Source organism: Onychostruthus taczanowskii, unplaced genomic scaffold (assembly GCF_017590055.1).
Source record: "Onychostruthus taczanowskii isolate IOZ18803 unplaced genomic scaffold, ASM1759005v1 scaffold19, whole genome shotgun sequence".
Taxonomy (NCBI): domain Eukaryota; kingdom Metazoa; phylum Chordata; class Aves; order Passeriformes; family Passeridae; genus Onychostruthus; species Onychostruthus taczanowskii.
In genome coordinates this window covers 8,920,325-8,937,988 of record NW_024499128.1, presented here as the reverse complement: position 1 = coordinate 8,937,988, position 17,664 = coordinate 8,920,325, and the positions used below count along the sequence as shown (strand labels likewise).

Genomic DNA, 17,664 nt, shown 5'->3' with positions numbered 1-17,664 from the left:
GCTATCCCTTTTAAATAAGATGGGATCACCATAAACAGACTTGGGCCGACTAGCTCTCTCTCTCCACTACCTTTTTTTCCTTTAATATTCTCCCTGCAGTTCCATCAGGCTGCATCCAGGTTGATTCAGGAGCTCCACGGGCACAATCCATGCTGGGAAATGGATGGAGCCCCGTGGATGTTGCAGATATTGCAGTGGGATGAGGAAGCAGCTTGTGCTCTCTAGAGCAAGCACATGGGCCATGTGTGACTGAGGGGATGTCACACATGAAGAGATGCAGAGCCTGGGCTCTCCAGCCTGTGTTTCACCAGCTGGGATGAACACAAGCTGCCCTGCCATCTGACCCAGCCTGTTTGTGCTGCCCTTTTCAGGAGCTGCTGCTCCCAACCCGAGGCAGCAGCCACATTTTGGCTGTTGGTGACACCAGCAGAAGAAAAATCCTGGACAAGCTGGCAGACAAGACATGGCCAACATGCACTGTTGATGCTGATGTGCTGACACACCACCCAAAACCTTCAAGAGCAACAAGCTTGAAGGAATTTCCCAGCTTGTGTGGTCCAAGGAAGATGTAACCACAACACAGAGGCTTTCTCCCCTCTGCCATGCCCAGCTCCCGAGTGTCCCAGCAGGCTGCACACACACACAGGCTCCAGCAGCAACCCTGATGGACAATGACTGAGCCAAGCAACCAGAAATTCTACCCAAATTCACCCCCACGTTCTCACACTGGAGGCCAGGGCACCCAGAGCTGCTGCCCCTGGTGCAAGGGGAGAGGGGACACACCCATGGGCAGGGAGGGAAGATCTCTCCTTTCCCTGCAGAAGCCTGGAGATGGAAAAGGCTTACAGCTGTGTCCACATCCATATGCATAAGAGAACAGGCCCTGATCCAGCACACGCTTACGTCAATCTGCCGTCACCAAGATTTAGGAGAACGTTTAAAATTAAACAAAAATTTCCTTGCACTGCAAAACTAAGGACAAAGAAAGCAAGGAAGTCTTGTGGGTAGTGCAGAAGCAGGTGTTGAAGGACCTGGTCCCAGCAAGGCTCTGGTACTGACACCCCAGATAACCCTGGGCATGTCCCTTCACTTCCAGGTTTACCCACTGAATGCAGCTGCCAGCTCTCTGGATATCATTCTGATGACAGGTAAGGGGCTCTCAGATGGTCACAGACAGCCTGACCAGCTCAGGAGGTCATTTCCCTGCTGGTCCCCATGCCTGGCTCTCTACAAGCTGTGTGCAGGACAGGTTACCTGTAACTCAGCACCTCCAGGAGCCCACAAGCCCTGGCTCCAAGGAGCTGCTTGCAATCTAAACCACAGAAGTAAGTCAGCATTTGCAGCAACACTTCAGATTTCATCTGCTGAAAATAAAGACAACAGCTTTTCAAAATAAATAGAGAGAAAAAGCAAGATCAATAAGTGACACACACTTAATTCCCAAGCCAGCCTCATTAAAATGAAGTGTGTTATTCTGTTTACCCCCACAAATAAGAGTTCCAGTGCAAAAGAGAGTGTGCTGTCCTAAGGGCTATACAAGCTGATGCTGTTTCATGGCTGTTTTTTAAGATTGGGACTGGAATGGACAAAAAAAATCATAACGTGAGTCATCCATTCTTTACTGACAGAGAGGGGGAAAAGCCATGCAGAAAGTTTGGGGCTTTTTCTTAAAGCCAATGTGGTATTACAGAACCTACAAGCTAGTCCACAACTGGAAAGGATTTTAATATAGAAGAGGACTTTTCTGCAAAACTATTGGAGAATCATAGAATCATTTACATTGGAAAATATCTCCAAGATCATCAAGCCCATCAGTGAAGCTCAAGATTAACAAACTCACCCACACAGTAAAAAATGAGACAAACTTCCCTCAACTTGGATGGGGCTGTGATGTCCACTTTGCTTGTAAGCATTATGGCTGGACTTTGTCTTTTAGGCTATTTTCCAGTCTAAATGACTATATGGTTTCTAATGAAGCTTTAAGAATCTCATCCCACAGATTCATTTCTCCTTTTTTCTTTATACATGAAGCAGTTACACAAAAGCAGCCGCTTGATTTCTGCTCCTTTGTCAACTGGGACAGAGGGTGAAACATGTTGATTTATTGAAGTTTTCCCCTTGCTCCTCTGTGGTAGACGTTCTCCAGAAGCAGCTGCATTATTCCTGAGCCCAGACTTGATCATTTCCATGGACAAAGTGAAAAAGGAGCCAGGACAGCTGAGCAGCACCAGAGGGGCTCAGCGAGGTGTGAATCCCCATCCACCCTGTGTGCACCCGTCACTTCCAGCCCCACCTGCCTGCTCAGCAGAGCTGGGCAGAGGCAGAGCTGCACTCCATTGCCCCCTCACTGTCCTGCTCTGCTGCACAGCTGGCAAAGCACAGCCTGCTCCCAGCACGGGCCAGGTCCTGCAGCCCCAGCAGATAGAGCTCAAACCCAGGCAGCAGAGAAGTTCAGTGGTGCCAGAAAATGCAGGAGACTGGCTTGAACGCCCAGATTTTAAACACAAAGATTTCCAGTAGCTCTCCATCCCCCTTGGGCTGCACACCAGACCTTGCAATTCATTGTTCAGCACCACCTTCCCCAGGAGACGGCTGGAAGTGACATTACTGCAGTGCCCCCCTCACCCCCAGGAGTCAATCCACCAGCAGTCCATCCCTCATCCCACTGGTCCTGATGGAAGCTGTGTCTGTCACAGCCCTGCTGTCTGCCCACATCAGCCTTTGTACCTGCTTCACCCTGAGCAGGTGAGACCACCACGAGGGTTACAGGGTTTGCTTTCCAGCCCTGTCCTTTGGCAGGAGTAAAGCAGAAACAGGCACTTTTACACTGCAAATCAGATGTTTAATGCCTTTTTTAAATCATTGTCTTTTTTGCATTGCTTTAACTGCATCTGCCCTGTATCTTTAAATCTACCCTTCTTTTGGGGGGCAGTGAGAGCTCAGAAGGCTGAGTGAGAAGTGCCCCTACAGTGCTGCTCCACACACCCCTGCTTTTACTCCAGGGCAGGCACAAATTTCTCAGCACAGTGATTAAAAGAAACTATTTCAACTTCTCAAGTGTCCCAGACTTTTTCCTGGTTACCAGACTGACCACTGTTTATCTCAAAGAGGGAAGGGTTAATTAATAATGTCACAAGATGAACCCCTGGGCCACACAATTACCATCTCCTGCTTGGTAAACCACCAGCATCAAAGGAACCAGCACTGAGTTGGAGTTAAGACATTTATCCTTTGACAATTCTCCATTGCAACAACTTTATTTTGATGATATGGGATGATTAATGCTTACAGGCACTGTCATTTCCTTTGATAGATTTTTGGGGCTGTGGAGTGACATTTGCTCAATGCTCCGTTCCTGAAAAGCTGCACTGGTTGTAGTGTGGAGGAGAGGGATGCTCCATGCATCAACCATCAGTAACCTGCCCCTGCCAGCTGCAGGTGGCCAGGAGAGATACTGTGAGGAATTGGGGGGTGTCTGCAGAAAGCTTTGACTGGTAAAGGCTGTGGAGCAAGAGGAGAGTGTGTGAAACAGCCAATGCTGTAAGAAATTGTAGTAGAATTTCTTTCTCAGGAGAAAGAAAGGAGACTGTTGGTTGCAAACACCACAGCCAAGAGCTGCAGCAGACTTTGCTGTTTTGCCACAAACACGCTGGAAGATCAGATCCTGACAGAGACTGTCCGGGGCTGAGTCACAGCCACAGCAAGCTCTCACAACTGCTCTTGAAAGCAAAATACATCCAAAAAATCAGACTGATCAATCAGTGAAACAAGACAGACAAATGTCTCAACCATAGCCTTCACTAATGGCAAAAAAAGCCCAACCCAACTTGGAAACCTTAATCTTAACCCGTGCACCTCTGAGCTCCCCCCACCTGTAACATGAGGACAAGAATCATTTCCCTCACCCGGCTGCTGCAAGGTTCTCCTAATCAATCAGCTCATTAATTCATGCAAAGCATGAGACAGGCAGCAGATGGATGGCTTTACACAATAGTGTTTTCTACAGTGAAATATTTCTACTTAATTCTCCACCAGCAGCTGCCTGCCCACCCTCATCACACCAGCACGGAGTGGTCCAGGCTCACACAGGGACACCCGTGAGGTCCAGAGCAGCAGAGTCTCCTCTGGATCCAAACAGCACCCGGTGCCTCATGGAATTCCCTGGTTGGAGACACCCTTTCACAAGGGCTTCTTAACAGACTTGATTTTCCTCATATTTAAAAGCTGTCTCAGGAGCGTAATGATTTTAGATTCACTCCCCGCCGCAGTCAATCAATGGAGCGGCGGCTGCCGGTGCCTGGCGAGCAGGCGGTGATGAATGGGGCTTTGGAGGCTGCTCCGCTCGCCTCCGAGCGAGAGCAGAGCGTGGGCAGAGGGTGGGGAAGAGAAGCAAAGCCAGGAACAAAAATTAAAAGGGAGAAATGGGGCGGGGGGTAGAAAAGCCCAAACTGCTCGCTGCGAAGTTGGGACAAGTGTTGGTCTGGAAGGCGTCGCTTGGAGGGAGCAGTCTTGGCTTGCTCTCCCTGATCAGTTTCCATCCTACAGCTTGAATAAACCAGGTACTACATTTGTTTCAAGCAAGTGCTAGCCTCAAGCTTGGCTTGTGGTGAGGACCAGAGCCCTGGCACCAGCACCCACCTGCACGCGTGCCACTGACCCAGCTCTGCTTTCCAGGAGCTGCCCAAGAACAAATGCCCGGGAGCAGCTCTCGGGAGCACATCTTCCCTGCAGACAGAGCAGTGAAGGGCACAGCAGCAAAGGTGTTGTCCCTCAAACTTTCCCATGCAGAAGCAGGCAGACAAGCCCCACGGGGTGACAAACAGGTCCCTGTGCCCCCCAGCCCTGCGCAGTGCCAGGTGCCGGGATGAGCAGCCCTGTGTGTCGCACTCACCCCAGAGGGACAGGGAGCACCCATCCCTGCAGGTGCCATGAGTTTCCAGAGAGGGAAAAAAATCAAATAATCCCATTTGGGCGAGCCCAAAGGGCCTAATCCTGCCCCAGCATGCTGCAGATCACCCTGCTCTACGGAGAACAGATGCTGCTCAGCATTCAAAAGGAGCTGCTTCAGATCTGGGCTCTTTTTCTCCCTCTTCCTCCTATTACGGGGTCAGGTCAGTGCTGTGCAGCCTGTCAGTGTAAAAAAAAATTAGATTTTAAAAAATCATAATACAGAAAACTGGTTTTCCCAAAGAAGCTGCAGCTTGTGGCATGAGCATCACAGCTGAGTGTTACGAGTCTCACAAACCAGAGAGGGGAAAGAGTCGGAAATGAAACTCACCACACCAACAAAATAAAAATATGACGCAGTAAATTAATGATGTTGCTCCAATATGAGAAAACACTAATTAAGAATGCGTAATTGAATTAATGCATTATTTAGAAACCCCAGCAAATCCTGAGTGGGAATATAAATACATTATAGGGTTCCTTTGACATTAAGTCTCTCTCATACCTCACTACCCACAATTTATTTTAATGTCACCAGAATCTCCAGATTTATGTCCTTGCCATTGACCACTGCTTTACATTTATCCCACATATCAATATCCTCTCTTCTCAATTCCACACACTCAAGTGCTCCATATGGGGTGGTGATCACCATTTGATAAGTCATAAGTAAGTGCAATTAATTAGCTCAGCTCATCAACCACTTCCCCTCCCAATGCCCTGCAGCCACAGATCTGGGTCTAATTTGTTTAGAGCCTGGAAAAACATCAAATACCTCATTAGAAAATAAATACATCTCCTAGAAATACATTTTTTCTGCAGCTTCAAGTGTCGGTTTGCCCCATGTTACACTGGGAAAGGCCCTGCACATGCAGGATCTAAACCCAGCCCAGAATAGGTCAAGAAATCAATATCATCATGTTGTGAAAATAGAAGAAAACAGTATCACAAGGAAAAGGGTGGGGGCAAAAAGTCAGCCCCTCAAATGTATCACAGCACCTGTGAAACACCATGAGATCATGCATTTGTAGCTTGGATTGTTTAGGAGTGCTTTGGGTATTTAGCAAGAGGCTCTACAAACATTATTATTCCCTCTTTTTGAGCCCTTCAGAGCAAGGGTTAGGGTTCTTATTACCATTTCTAGGAACAGCTGCAAATACACCAAAAAGAAAGAAATAAATCCAGTTAAATTGTTTCAAATTGCTAAAGACTCTTTTAAGGCAAGGAGCAAGAGAAAATAATGCAGGCAAATCCAAGTTCACATACATACATATAGCTCTGGGAAAGGGAAAAAAGAAGCAGCACTAAAGTGCCTTGTGTTAGGTATGACCATACACTGTAGCAAAATATGTATGATGTTTATAAAACATATTGGAAGACTTTTCCCTAAAAGATGCCATAGAGAGTATAAAATTTTATGATCTCTGCCTGTCCATTTTACAAAGATATACACAAACAAGTAGCCAAATCTGCCTGCAGTTTAACTCCATTAAATCCAATGAATGAGTTTGGCCCAAGAAAACTCTGCACTTACTGTAATAAAGTTAAAAGCTGATAGCAGCTGATACAGTAAAACACATACATTTCCATACACTTATTCCTGCAGATTTAAAAATACTATGAATGAGTTCGCAGATTGCCCTTGTCCAGCTCATAAAGAAAAGCTGGAATAGGAAAGGAAAAAAAAAAAACATATCTTGGAGATTTTCCCACTGACTCCCTCTAAGCACAAAGGAGAGAGGGGTAGGAGAAGCCAGCAGAGTTGTGGTCATTTGGCTTTTCTGGGAGCCCTGAACACATCAGATGTGTGTGTCAGAACAATCCCCTGATGGTTTGGTCCCCAAGAGGGGCAGGACCCCACCCAGCAGGAACAGAGGTCACAGCCCTGGGACCCCACTTCTCCCTCATCAGTGCCCAGAGAGGACAAGGAGCTCCCAGGGCACAAACGTGGGATGCTGCCTGAGGGAGCTGTCCACACTTCCATCAGCTGAGGGCTTTCCTCAGGACAGTGGTTCTACAGCCACTGGGCCATCTTTGTGCCTTTAACCTCACACTGCACAGGGGACCAGACCACGTAGTGCAGAGGCCAAGCCCAAACAACAGATTTAAGCCTGCCCCGACTGATAGGCATTTTGGGTTTGTTTATTGAGGTGGTTTTTCAAACGTGCAGCTTTCTCACGGGCTCCTGCCATGACCACACCAACTCCCATCTCCACCTCCCCAGCTTCCTTACCCAGGCTCATAAACCCCCTGCACCCTCAGTGCTACCTCCCCCAGACCCTCCTGCCCCAGCTCCTCATGGTCCATGGGGGCTCCAGGTCCCCCTCACCTGGAGCTAACTCTCCCAATTCTTTTCTTTGATATTTATTATTATTTGCTCGTATTACAGGGATGTCTCAGGGACTGAGATAACCCTCGTGCTGGGTACATACACTCCCCGCTCCAGCAGCTAAATAACACCACACAAATAATTTTATGTTCTTTGTCCTCTTTTTCCCCACTGAGCCCCTGGCACTGCTCTGCACTCTGGACCAAGGCTCAGGGTCTCCAGTCCCTTCACCCCAAGGCTTTCACAGACCTACTGATTTCACAGTTCTGCCTCCCTCCTGACCCACAGTTTGGGCAGTGTATGACTCCATAGCTGTCCCATGCAGCTCCACACAGCTCCTCTCCTCCTCATCAGCCTCCTCTGGGCCCAGTTTACTGCTGGACATCAGATTTCCATCTCCCCATACCAAGATACTCCACCCCAAGGCTGTCCTGACATCGGGCTCACTCCAACCCTCCCCAAGCCCTGGGTTTCCAACACCAAGAAAATCCAGCAGTTGCACGAAATCATGACAAACACCACTCAAGGCTGTGCTCCTTGCTCCTACCCTCTTTACAGCCTCCACAGTAGCTTCCCATCTCCTCAGTCCGCACCTCACAGCCTTGTTGGTGACTCCACAGCTGCCTCCCCACTGCCCAGAACAGCACAGCTTACCTGCAGCAAGACCCAGCCCCACATCCTCTCCTCCTCAGGCTCCTCACTGCCCTGCAACAGCTCCTTCCCTCTGCTCCACCAGACTTCCCAGTGCCCTTTGCTGAAAAACCACATAATCTCAGGCTTTTGCTTCCCCTGGAGCTAACACCAATTCACAGCAAGTGCTTGCAGGTGGGATGCTGCAGGTGATGCTGTGCTGCTGGGGCTTTTCTCAGCATGAAATCCTAGTCCTGGAGCAGCCAGCAGGGAAGAGCACCCCGACCAGCATGGCTGGGATGCTCCCAGGTGCTGCTTTCTGTGTCCCTCTGGAACGCAGGGCTTCACTGACATAACCCACTCACTTATCCCCAGCACATACATGGAGAAATAAATATTGGAAAAAAATTGCCCAAGGATGGGGCTGAGACTTGACAAACAGATAGGACAGCTCTGGGTTCTCCAGGGCATGGACCTCATGCCCTGTCTCCACCACAGTTCTTCCAACCTCAGCATTACACCCAGAGCTCAACTCCTAACCCTCAGAAGCGCTGACCACGTCCTTCTGTTTGCATGCATCGCGCACTCCTGTGTTTAGCATAGACAGGAGAACCAGAATACGTAATCCACAGCCCACAGTAACAAATCTTGCACCTAGAACAAGCCAAAAGCCTGACCTTTCATAGTTAGAGCATCCTGGTGAGAGGTTAGATCTTGTGTTTTCTGATCATCAAACAGGGAAGCATTAGCCAGACAGGGAGAACAAGCTCTTATCTAGACCTGATTTCTCTCCCCTCCAGGGGATCCTGTAGGATATTTCAGTTCTCTCTCGCTCGCTGTATGATTCTTCCCTCCCCCAGTAGCTTGAAATCAGCCAAATTCACAATCTAATCTGGCCAGGAGTCAAAGGGGAGAAAAATCAAGTCTTAATGCAGTGCCTTTGAATGGGGAACTGAAGCCAATCAGAAAGGCATTATCGATCCCTGCTCGGAGCACCTCGGTCAGGGAGGGGGAAGCTGCGGGCAGCCGCAGAGCTGCCCACCGCAGCCAGCCAGGGCTGCCCTGCCAGGCCTGCAGCGTTCCCAGCGGAGTTCCCAGAGCCTGCCCGGGCTGGGAGCCGGCACGACGAGAGCACCCACCACCCCCGTGCCGCCAGTGGCGAGCACCAGCCCCGGGCCGGCACCAGCCCCGGGCCAGCATCAGCTCCTGGCGAGCACCGGCCCCGGGCCAGCACCGGCCCACGTGTGTGCGGGAGCGTGACCCGTGCGCTGCCTGCAGCGCTGTGTTTGTGTGCAAACACTCGCACTGTGCATCGCCTCGGCGTGGGCCCGTCTGCGGGAGCCGCTCCACGGGACGGGCTGTGCGCTCCCAGGGCTGCGCGCATTCCAGCGGCGACAGTGCGGGGCAGATCTGCGGGAGAGCCACGGGCAGGGCAGGGCAGGGCGTCGGTGTGCAGGGCTACCTGTGCCGCACGGTCCCCGCAGCAAGCAGCGACAGGCAGCGGGTGGCTCAGCGCGGGCAGCGGGGCAGGGGCGACCGAGGATGGCGAGCAGCCGGACGGGGCTGAGCTCAGCTCTGGGCATCCCTGGGTGCGATCCCGATGATCCGGCCCGCGTCAGCGCTGGCTACGGGCTCCTGTGCCTTATGTAACCACGGCAGGGAGGGAGCGCCGAAGGGGGATGGAGACCGGGGGGAGAGGAGCTCCCCACTGAGCCCCGAAAGCAAAGGGGACTCGGTAGACGCTGGATATCCCCGGCAAGGTAACTCCAGCCGCCCGGCCGAGTGGCGCTGCCGCCGGGCAGGCTGGCCCGGCTCGGGGCGGCCCCGGTGCGGAGCAGGTCCAGCCGCGGGGCTCAGCCCGGAACCCTCCAAAGCCGGCGGGCTCAGAGCGGCAGAAAAGGAGGAAGAAAAGGAGTCCTAGGAAGTTTAGGGACTCCATATTTTGCAAGGAGTCAGGAGGAAAACATGCTTCCTAAAAAAATTTTTTAAAAAACCCAAACCCATGCAGGGTCCCGGCAGCTCCTGTCCCCCTTTGGCTGTGCCCCCCAACCTGCCATCCAGGGCACTGCGGGGCCGTGCTGCACCGGCACCCCCTTACCTGCCGGCGTCACGTCTGCTGCTGCCTGCCCTGCTCCGGCTCTTCCTCCTCCTCTCCTTCCTCCTCCTCTCTCCCTCTCCCTGCTGCTTGGGGCTCTTTATGGAGATTCATTCATTCATGCCTTCCCATCGGTCCCTCAGCCTTTCCCTGCCTCCCGGAGGCAGACCGTGTGACGCCTCGCCCCTTTCCAGCCACTTTCTGTTGTCACAGAGCGGCGCTGCCCCAGCCCGGAGCGGCGGCCGGGCTGGGACACGCGTGGGCAGCACCGGGCCGGGGGAGCGTCCCCCAGCGCGGGGTGAGGGGCGTGGGCGGGCGTGGGCACGGCACCGACCCGCCCTGGTGGGTACAGACAGTCTCTGGCACCCGTAACAGGGGCGTCGGGTCGGCCCCAGGGCTTTCCGCTCTGCCCTCCGCTTTCCCCATCCCCACGCCAAGCCGCTCCCATCGCCGCTGGCTCCCGCCGAGCAGCGGCTCTGCGGAGAGGGCACGCATCCCCGGCCGCTCCCCGGGCAACCCTCGCCCTTTCTTTCCCTCTCTGCTCGTCCCTCCGTCCTATTCCAGCTCGTCTTTCCTCTCCCTCTCCCGCTGCCTCCGCACCCTCACCAGGATCGCATTCCGCTCCGCCGAGCGCTGCCCCATCCCCGCCGCTGACCGAAGCGCTGGCTCCGGCTCGGAGCGCGGCACCGGAGCCCGGCGTGCGGGGCCAGGGCTCACCGGCCACCCGGGCAGCCCCGTGTCCTTCCCACCCCACCCTCCGGAGGCTGCCCCGAGCCCAGGGGCCGCTCGCTCCTCCAGGTGATCGGGCAAACTTCATCCCTGTTCCAGCCCGGTACCCCCACTGCCCAGCGCTGCACTTCGGGGTGCTGGGGACACGCTCCAGGTCCCTACCCGCTGAGCACTGCCCCCGCTGCCATGGCAAACCCGGAGGGTCTGGAGGAGTGTGAGCCCTGCACGGTGTCAGGCAGCACGGCGGGAGGTGCTGACGGGGGATTTTAGGTGCTAAATTCGAGCGGATTGCCTCGTCTCTGCGAAAGCAGGGGTTTATTCTTTCCAGGCAGGCAGGGCGGAAAAAAACATGCTTTTTAATGACATCGTCGGAAATGTGAAGAGCAGCTCCCGGGTTTTGGCGCTGCCACAGCATTCGGAGCGATAAATCCTTAACTTGGGGTGAAACCCCTTAAAAACCCTCCTAGGAGCGCTCCGCCCGCTCTCGTTGAGCCGCGCCGTTCCTGCCGCCGGTGCCACCCCCTTTGCATCGGTGCCATCAATTTCTATTAACGATCGCTTTATTCACCGCTGCAAACTTCTAAATATTTAATCCAGCGCGAACCGGCGGCGGAACGCTCGGAGCTGACGGGAGGAGGCGAGTCCCCGGCCGGGGAGGCGGGAGCGGCGGCTCTGCCCCGGGGGAGCCTGGTGATGCCAGTCCCCCCCGTCCCCTCCCTCCGCGGGGCTTTCCCGGGGCTGCAAATCACAGCCTGGACGTGGGCAGCACCGCGGGTCCCCCGGGCTGCCCGAGCCGGAAAGGCAGGGATGAGCGGAGGTGCGGAGGATTCTGTCCAGGGAGAGCTGGAGGAGGAAAGGGCTGCGGGGGGAGCACCCCGGCATCTCCCCAGCACCGGGCGCGGCTGCCCGGCGGGTCCCGCCGCGCACGGGACGAGTAGCCACGCTCCACATGGAGAGGGATGAGAACTGGGCACCGCCGGGGGTTGGGGCTGGTTGGAGGGTTCCTGCCCAGGGAGCGGAGGCTGCCCGCATCTCCCTGGCATCCCCGGGTTCCACGCAGCGCCCCGAGGACTCTCAGACCCGGCAGAGCCTCGTTTAAAACGTAACCAAAAAAATTCTTTGGCAACTCCGCTGCGCCGACGGGCGAGTGCCCGGTCCGACGGGCGAGTGCCCGGTCCGAAGGGCGACTCTGCCGGTGCTTCATGCTCTGCTTGTATTCAGGAACCGAGACGGAACTTTACGGCAACATCTGTCATTATAATTAAAACTGCAACACACCCTCCGGGAAGGAACACGTTCCCGCGTCGTCGTGTGTCCGTACCACCCCCCCCACAAACACACACCTCCACCGCCAGCCTTTTCTAAAAAAAAAAAACCAGCAACCAACCAAGCGAAAGCGGCTCAAACTCTCCGGCGGGCACCTGCCCCCCGCCTCCCCCGAGCCATCAGCGACGGCAGTCGCACCCGGCGAGGTCCCGGGGACCGTCCCCCTCTCCGGAGCACGGACACCCCCCCCGCCCTCCTCCACTAATTTTCTTTAATTAAAGCTCTGTGTGCGGCGCGTTTGGCGAGGACAGAAATAGCCGCTGAAGGAGCGCGTGTGGGGGGAGGCAGGTCCCAACTGCCGGCGTGGGAATGCAGAAGGGATTGGGGGGGCGGAGGGAGCAGAGCCGGAGAGCGGCTCTGCCACAGCTCGCACCCCAAGGTTCGCAGCCTCCAGGGTTACTTGGGGTGAGGCCGACGGTCCCCCCTGTCCGAGCGCTCCGTCCGGCGCTGTGGCGACCCGGGAGGAAGACCCCTGCCCCCGAGGCCATGCTGCTGCCCGCGGCACCGGCTCTTCCCCCCGAGCACCGGGGCTTCCCGGCGGCAACAGGAGCTCCCCCGGGGGATGCTCCGGCTCGGGCGGAGGGAGACCCCGAAGTGGGGATCCCCCATGGGCGGGGGAGGGAACACGGGCCGAGCTGCCGGAGGGGTTCCCGGCTCCGTGGCCCCGGCCCGGCCGTGGGGAGCTGCTCCGGTCCCGACCTCCCGCTCGCCCTGGGGACAAGGACAGCGGGAGCAGCCCCGACCGAGCCTGGGCACTCCCCGCCCGCGGAGGGGAGGGCGCCCCGCTCCCCCCTCCGCCGGCCCCGAGCTCCCCTCCCGCCCGAGCCCCAACCTGGGCTGCAGCCGCTAAAAGTTTGGCGACACGGAACGGCCACCGGGGGCTGCGCGGGGCTCCCGGGCAGCGCGGGGCGCCGCGGCGGGGCGACAGCGGGCGCGGGGCCGGAGCGGAGCGGAGCGGGGGGCTGCGCTCGGGGGGGATGCGGGCGCACCTACCTGCTCCGGAGGCGGCTCCCGGCGCTCGGCGGCGCGCCCAGCCCCGAAGCGCGGTGATGGGCGGCGGACGCACCCGCGGCTGCGGCTCCCCGCGCCCTTCCGAGCGGGCGGGCCGGGGACAGGAGGCGGGCAGGGAAACGCAGCCGGAGCCGAGCAAATCCCAGCGCTGGAGCCCGGCCTCCGAGAAGAGAAGGGCTGCAGCTCCTCACTGCGTCAGGCGAAGAGCCCTGCCCGTGCAGGCGGCGCCGGGCAGCGCTGCCAGGCCCGGGGGGCTCCCCCGGCTCCGCTCGGCACGGCTCGGCTCGACGCGGCTCGGCTGGGATGGGATGGGCACGGCGCAGTTCGGCTCGCTGCGGGCCGGGTGGAGGGGTGCGATGGGGCACGGCACGGTTCGGCTCGGTACGGCCTAGCACGGTCCGGTACGGCTCAGCACGGCCGGTTCGGCTCGGTTCCGGCTCGGCACGGCACGGTTCGGCAGAGCTCTCCGGGGCTCGGTGGCGGCCCGGAGCGATAAACGGCTTGGCCGGCAGAGTCGGGCTGGCACCGGGAGCTGGAGGCTGTGTGTGGGTGACACTGTGTGACACGGGGTGTGTGACACTGTGACACTGCGTGTGTGACACTGCGCGGTACCGTGTGTACACGACACTGTATTTATGTCACTTGCATGTGTGTGACACTGCCCGTGTGTGTATGTGTGTGTGACACCTTGTGCGAGAGGGGCTGCGAGTGTGCAGGGCTTGTGAAGGTGTGAGTGTCGGTGTCGGGGAGATCTGCCTTTGTGTGTGTGCGTGGTGACACCCTGAGGGGGTGCAGGGATGATGGTGTTGGAGTGTGTGTCTGTGTGTTGGGGTGTCTCTGTGCAGTGGCAGGGTGCAGGGTCTGGGGTGTGTCCATATTTACACACACGGGTCTGTGTCTCTGTGAGCCTGTGTGAACATCTCTGTGTGTCCCCATGTGTGCATGACAGCCACCCCACTCCTCACACCAAATCTCAACCTCCGTGGGCCAAACTGGTGCCATCTGGGCAGCACCAGCTGATCCTGGGAGCATGAGGACTGGGACTAGCCATGACACTGATGGGGCTGGACCACGACCCCTGTCCTCAGCTCTCAGGGTCCCCAGCCCCTGTGCTCAGCCCTTCCCAGGCATCCTCCTGCCTCAGAGCTCCCTTCCCCTGTCCCACAGACAGCCATCCTGCTTCCCCATTTTGGGCAGGTTTATTATGCTGTTTTAGCAACACAACACACCTTAAATCAGGATGATTAAAGTGTGGCTGGCACTGAGCTGGCCCTTGGAACAGAAGTGCTCTTCTCTCTCCCCAGGCACTGTCATTTGAGGTAAGGACTAGCCCGTGTGGTTTTTTGTGATGGTTTGAGGTGTCCCAAACCAAATCCAAAACCACCTCCTAGGCAGCAATTTCCTTTTGCAGCCCTGTAAGGAGGTGGAAGGGGAGAGAGAAAAGGATGGGTGCAGGAGAGAAATTTTACTCCTTTCAATTTAATAGCAACAACACCAACACCACCACAGCCAAAAAACCTGAAGCGTGGAGTAATAGAGCTGGGAGACAGCCTGGGAACAGGCAAGCAATGGCCCCTCTCCAAATGGCAGCTGGCAACCTGGCACAGCACTCAGCTGCATTAGACACACAGCCCAGGGAAAGTGCCCATGGGAGTGCAGGAGATACCCTGCATGATGGAGAGGATGGGCATGGAGAATGGATCCAGCATCCTCTCTTCCACAGCTGTGACCCAGTCCCCAGGGGCTTGGGTGAGTAGGTTGATCTGAGGTTCTTCCGTTCCCCTTCACCATCACCAGCTGTGCTCATGCCCTTGAAGCATGGGAGACCCCTTCCTCCCTGGAGCAGGGATATCCCATTCTCCCACAGCCCATGGGATGCCCTCAAGGCAAGGAATTCCCATTGAAATTGCTTTGGACTAATAAATACCCAGAAACATGAAACAGGCTACCATGAGGGTGGCTCTGGGGTCAAATGTCTTCCTGGGGAGATGACAGATAAGAGGTCCCATGCCTCCTCTGCCTTTGCTGGAGAAGGAACAGACTGGATTTCCTGGGCAGGGCACAGATACTGCCAGGTCCCTCCTGGTGCCAGAGCAGGGTGTTCTGGGGTGCAGCCCCACATCTGTGCCACACAAACCCTGGGCCAGCCGCAAACACTGGGTTCATGCCAGCCCTGGAGCTGCAAATGACACCTGGCAGCTGGAAGAATTGCCCAGAGGGGACACGGATGCCACTGGCACTCCATTAAAGCTCTTCACCCATGGAGATCAGCAGTGAGGGGAGGGAAGATTTGCCAAATTTGCAAATTTGCTGCCTTTGTCCCTGCTCCTTAGGGCTGCTTTGGGAGAGGCAGACCCAAAAACCTCAAGACTCACCCATGGATCAAGGACAGGCTTTAAGCAGGATCATTTCTTCCAGCTGCCAGGTCAATGGGGGGTGGAAAGACTTGGTGTAATCAAACAACTTTGCAAACCAAAATAAATTAATAAAAGGAGTAAGTACTTCTGAGCAAGCTGTTCCAGTTCTTCTGGGAGGAAGTGACGCCAGTCCAGACTCTGGCCCCTATATTTAGTAAAAATCTAAACCAGACATTGATAATATTATTAAAGACAGGAAGGAGTAAAAGAAGACTTAGCCGTGCTGGGATGACTGATCTATTTATGAGAGATGGCAGGAGGAGGGCTGTGAGAAAGGTGTCTGGGGTCAGGAGAGCTCCTGTGAGCCCTTCCCCTCCACCAGCAGAAGATGTCTAACACAGCAGGCTCAGGAAGTCCTAACCCAGTTTAACAAGGAGAGAGAGGTGGTTAATAAAACACTGGCTGCTTCCCATGATGATGTGGAGGGGGTATGGGAATGAGAGCTCTTCTGCTGTCTTTTTGACAATCACCTGGAAAGAAATGCTGGCCAAGGGACAGAGTGCTGGCTGGGCACTGCTCCATTTGCCCATGCAGAACGGGGAGGTGTTGAGTAAGATAAGAAACAAAGTGTGACTTTGGGTAAGCGATGTCTCTTCTGTCCTTGCTCAGGGCAGGGACTGAGTTGTTCCCCTGCAGTGCCCACAGCAGCAGGGCTGGACTCTGGATTCTCCTTGTGTCACAGCGAGTGTGACAACCTGGTGTCCTTGTAGAGAGGGAAGTGCTCACCAAAAGAGGGGAGTTTGGAGGGAAAGGTGGTGATGTGACAGCCGTGGGACTGCCTCTGTGCAGAGCCTGGGGGAGAGTCACAAGTCCCCATCACACTTCCACAGGACCCCGTGTGGGCAAGGGATGGAGGTCTGGTGTACTTTGCTTGGTTATACTGTTCATCTCCCCCCAAAAGCAGTGGCTTCAACTGTCTTAGAAATCCCAAGCACCTGAAGCCCCACAGTGAGACCAGCAAAGACCCACCTTACACAGAGGGTGCAAATCCAACCAGCCCTGCTCCACCTGGGACCCTTACCAGGGCTCTGCCTCCAGCTCCCCTCTCTGCTGTGGAATCTGAAAAATGCACCACCACGGGGAGCTCTTACCAGAAAAAAGGAAGGATGATCCTTGCAGGAAGGGTGTGATCTCCCCCTTTGCATCCCTACAAGGCTGGCTGGTGTCCCCTGGCTTGGAGGGTGAGTAGATGTGCCCAGCCATGAGTCACCATCCAGTGGGATGAGGGGATGCTGCTCTGCAGTACCCAAGGATGCACCAGCTTGGCTGTGGGTTACTTGACATCCAAGGGATAATATTTTTTTTCAGCCTGAAATGCTTTTTCACTGCTATTGTCAAATTCTATCTAAAAATCATCAGATTAATTAGAAAACAAAAAATGACATTTTATGGGCTGTTAGTGCTGTAAGTGGACTAAGGCCTTATGGTATTTAGAGAATGTTTGGAAAACAACTGCAATATTTACATCTGGGAAAGTTACCAGGCCCAGGCAGAAGCTGCATTTCAAAACATTTTTGTTTAACATACTCAGCCTTGGTGATGACAAATATTACTGCACATCATTACTCCAATTTTTCAGGGCATTAATACCTCATCCATTGCAAATCACATCTGCTGCAGACTTGGCAGCTTGGATGTGTTTTTATAGGTCCCCATTTGTTCTGAGTTTCTCTTTCAGTTTTGACTTTGAAACTCTCAAGAAGTCCATGAAAGTCAGCAAGAGGTGACAGCAGTGGGAACAGGGGACTCCTGCCAGCCCACAGCCCAGGTGCAGAATGATTGTGCATCGTGAGTCGCTGTGCTCAGCACCTGGAGCTGGTGGGGACACCCAGGATTGGCTTGGCCTCTAGTTCTACCTTTACTTGCTGGGCTGGCAGCCGAGAAGATGTCCATGAGAATGGAGCAGTTCCCATGTAGACATTCCTGCTCACCCACCTCCCAAAGCAAAGACACTTCCCTATCCTGTGTGCTGCTTGTATTGACCACTAACTCTGAAAATGGGTTTCATTTGGTCCTCCTTGATGCTGATCACTGCCTCCCTGCTGTGCTTGCATCCCTGTGGAGCCTACATCTGCAGCTCTGGATTCAGTACAGCACGGTTGGATGTCCTTCACCAAAGCCCCAGGGGACTCGTCCCACTGTTGATGGTTTCTTCTGGACCTTCTGGATACCTTGACATG

The 17,664-nt window shown here is 55.0% G+C and overlaps 1 protein-coding gene across 1 annotated transcript in view; it reads right to left on the bottom strand.

The window, feature by feature from the left end:
- ELFN1 (extracellular leucine rich repeat and fibronectin type III domain containing 1) overlaps window positions 1-13,141 on the bottom strand; it is a 103,247-nt gene extending 90,106 nt beyond the window's left edge. Inside the window, exon 1 of the mRNA XM_041401688.1 lies at window positions 13,050-13,141. The gene's annotated coding sequence lies outside the window, so the exon portion shown is untranslated. The remainder of the gene's footprint in view (window positions 1-13,049) is intronic.
- Between the last annotated feature and the right edge of the window lie 4,523 nt (window positions 13,142-17,664).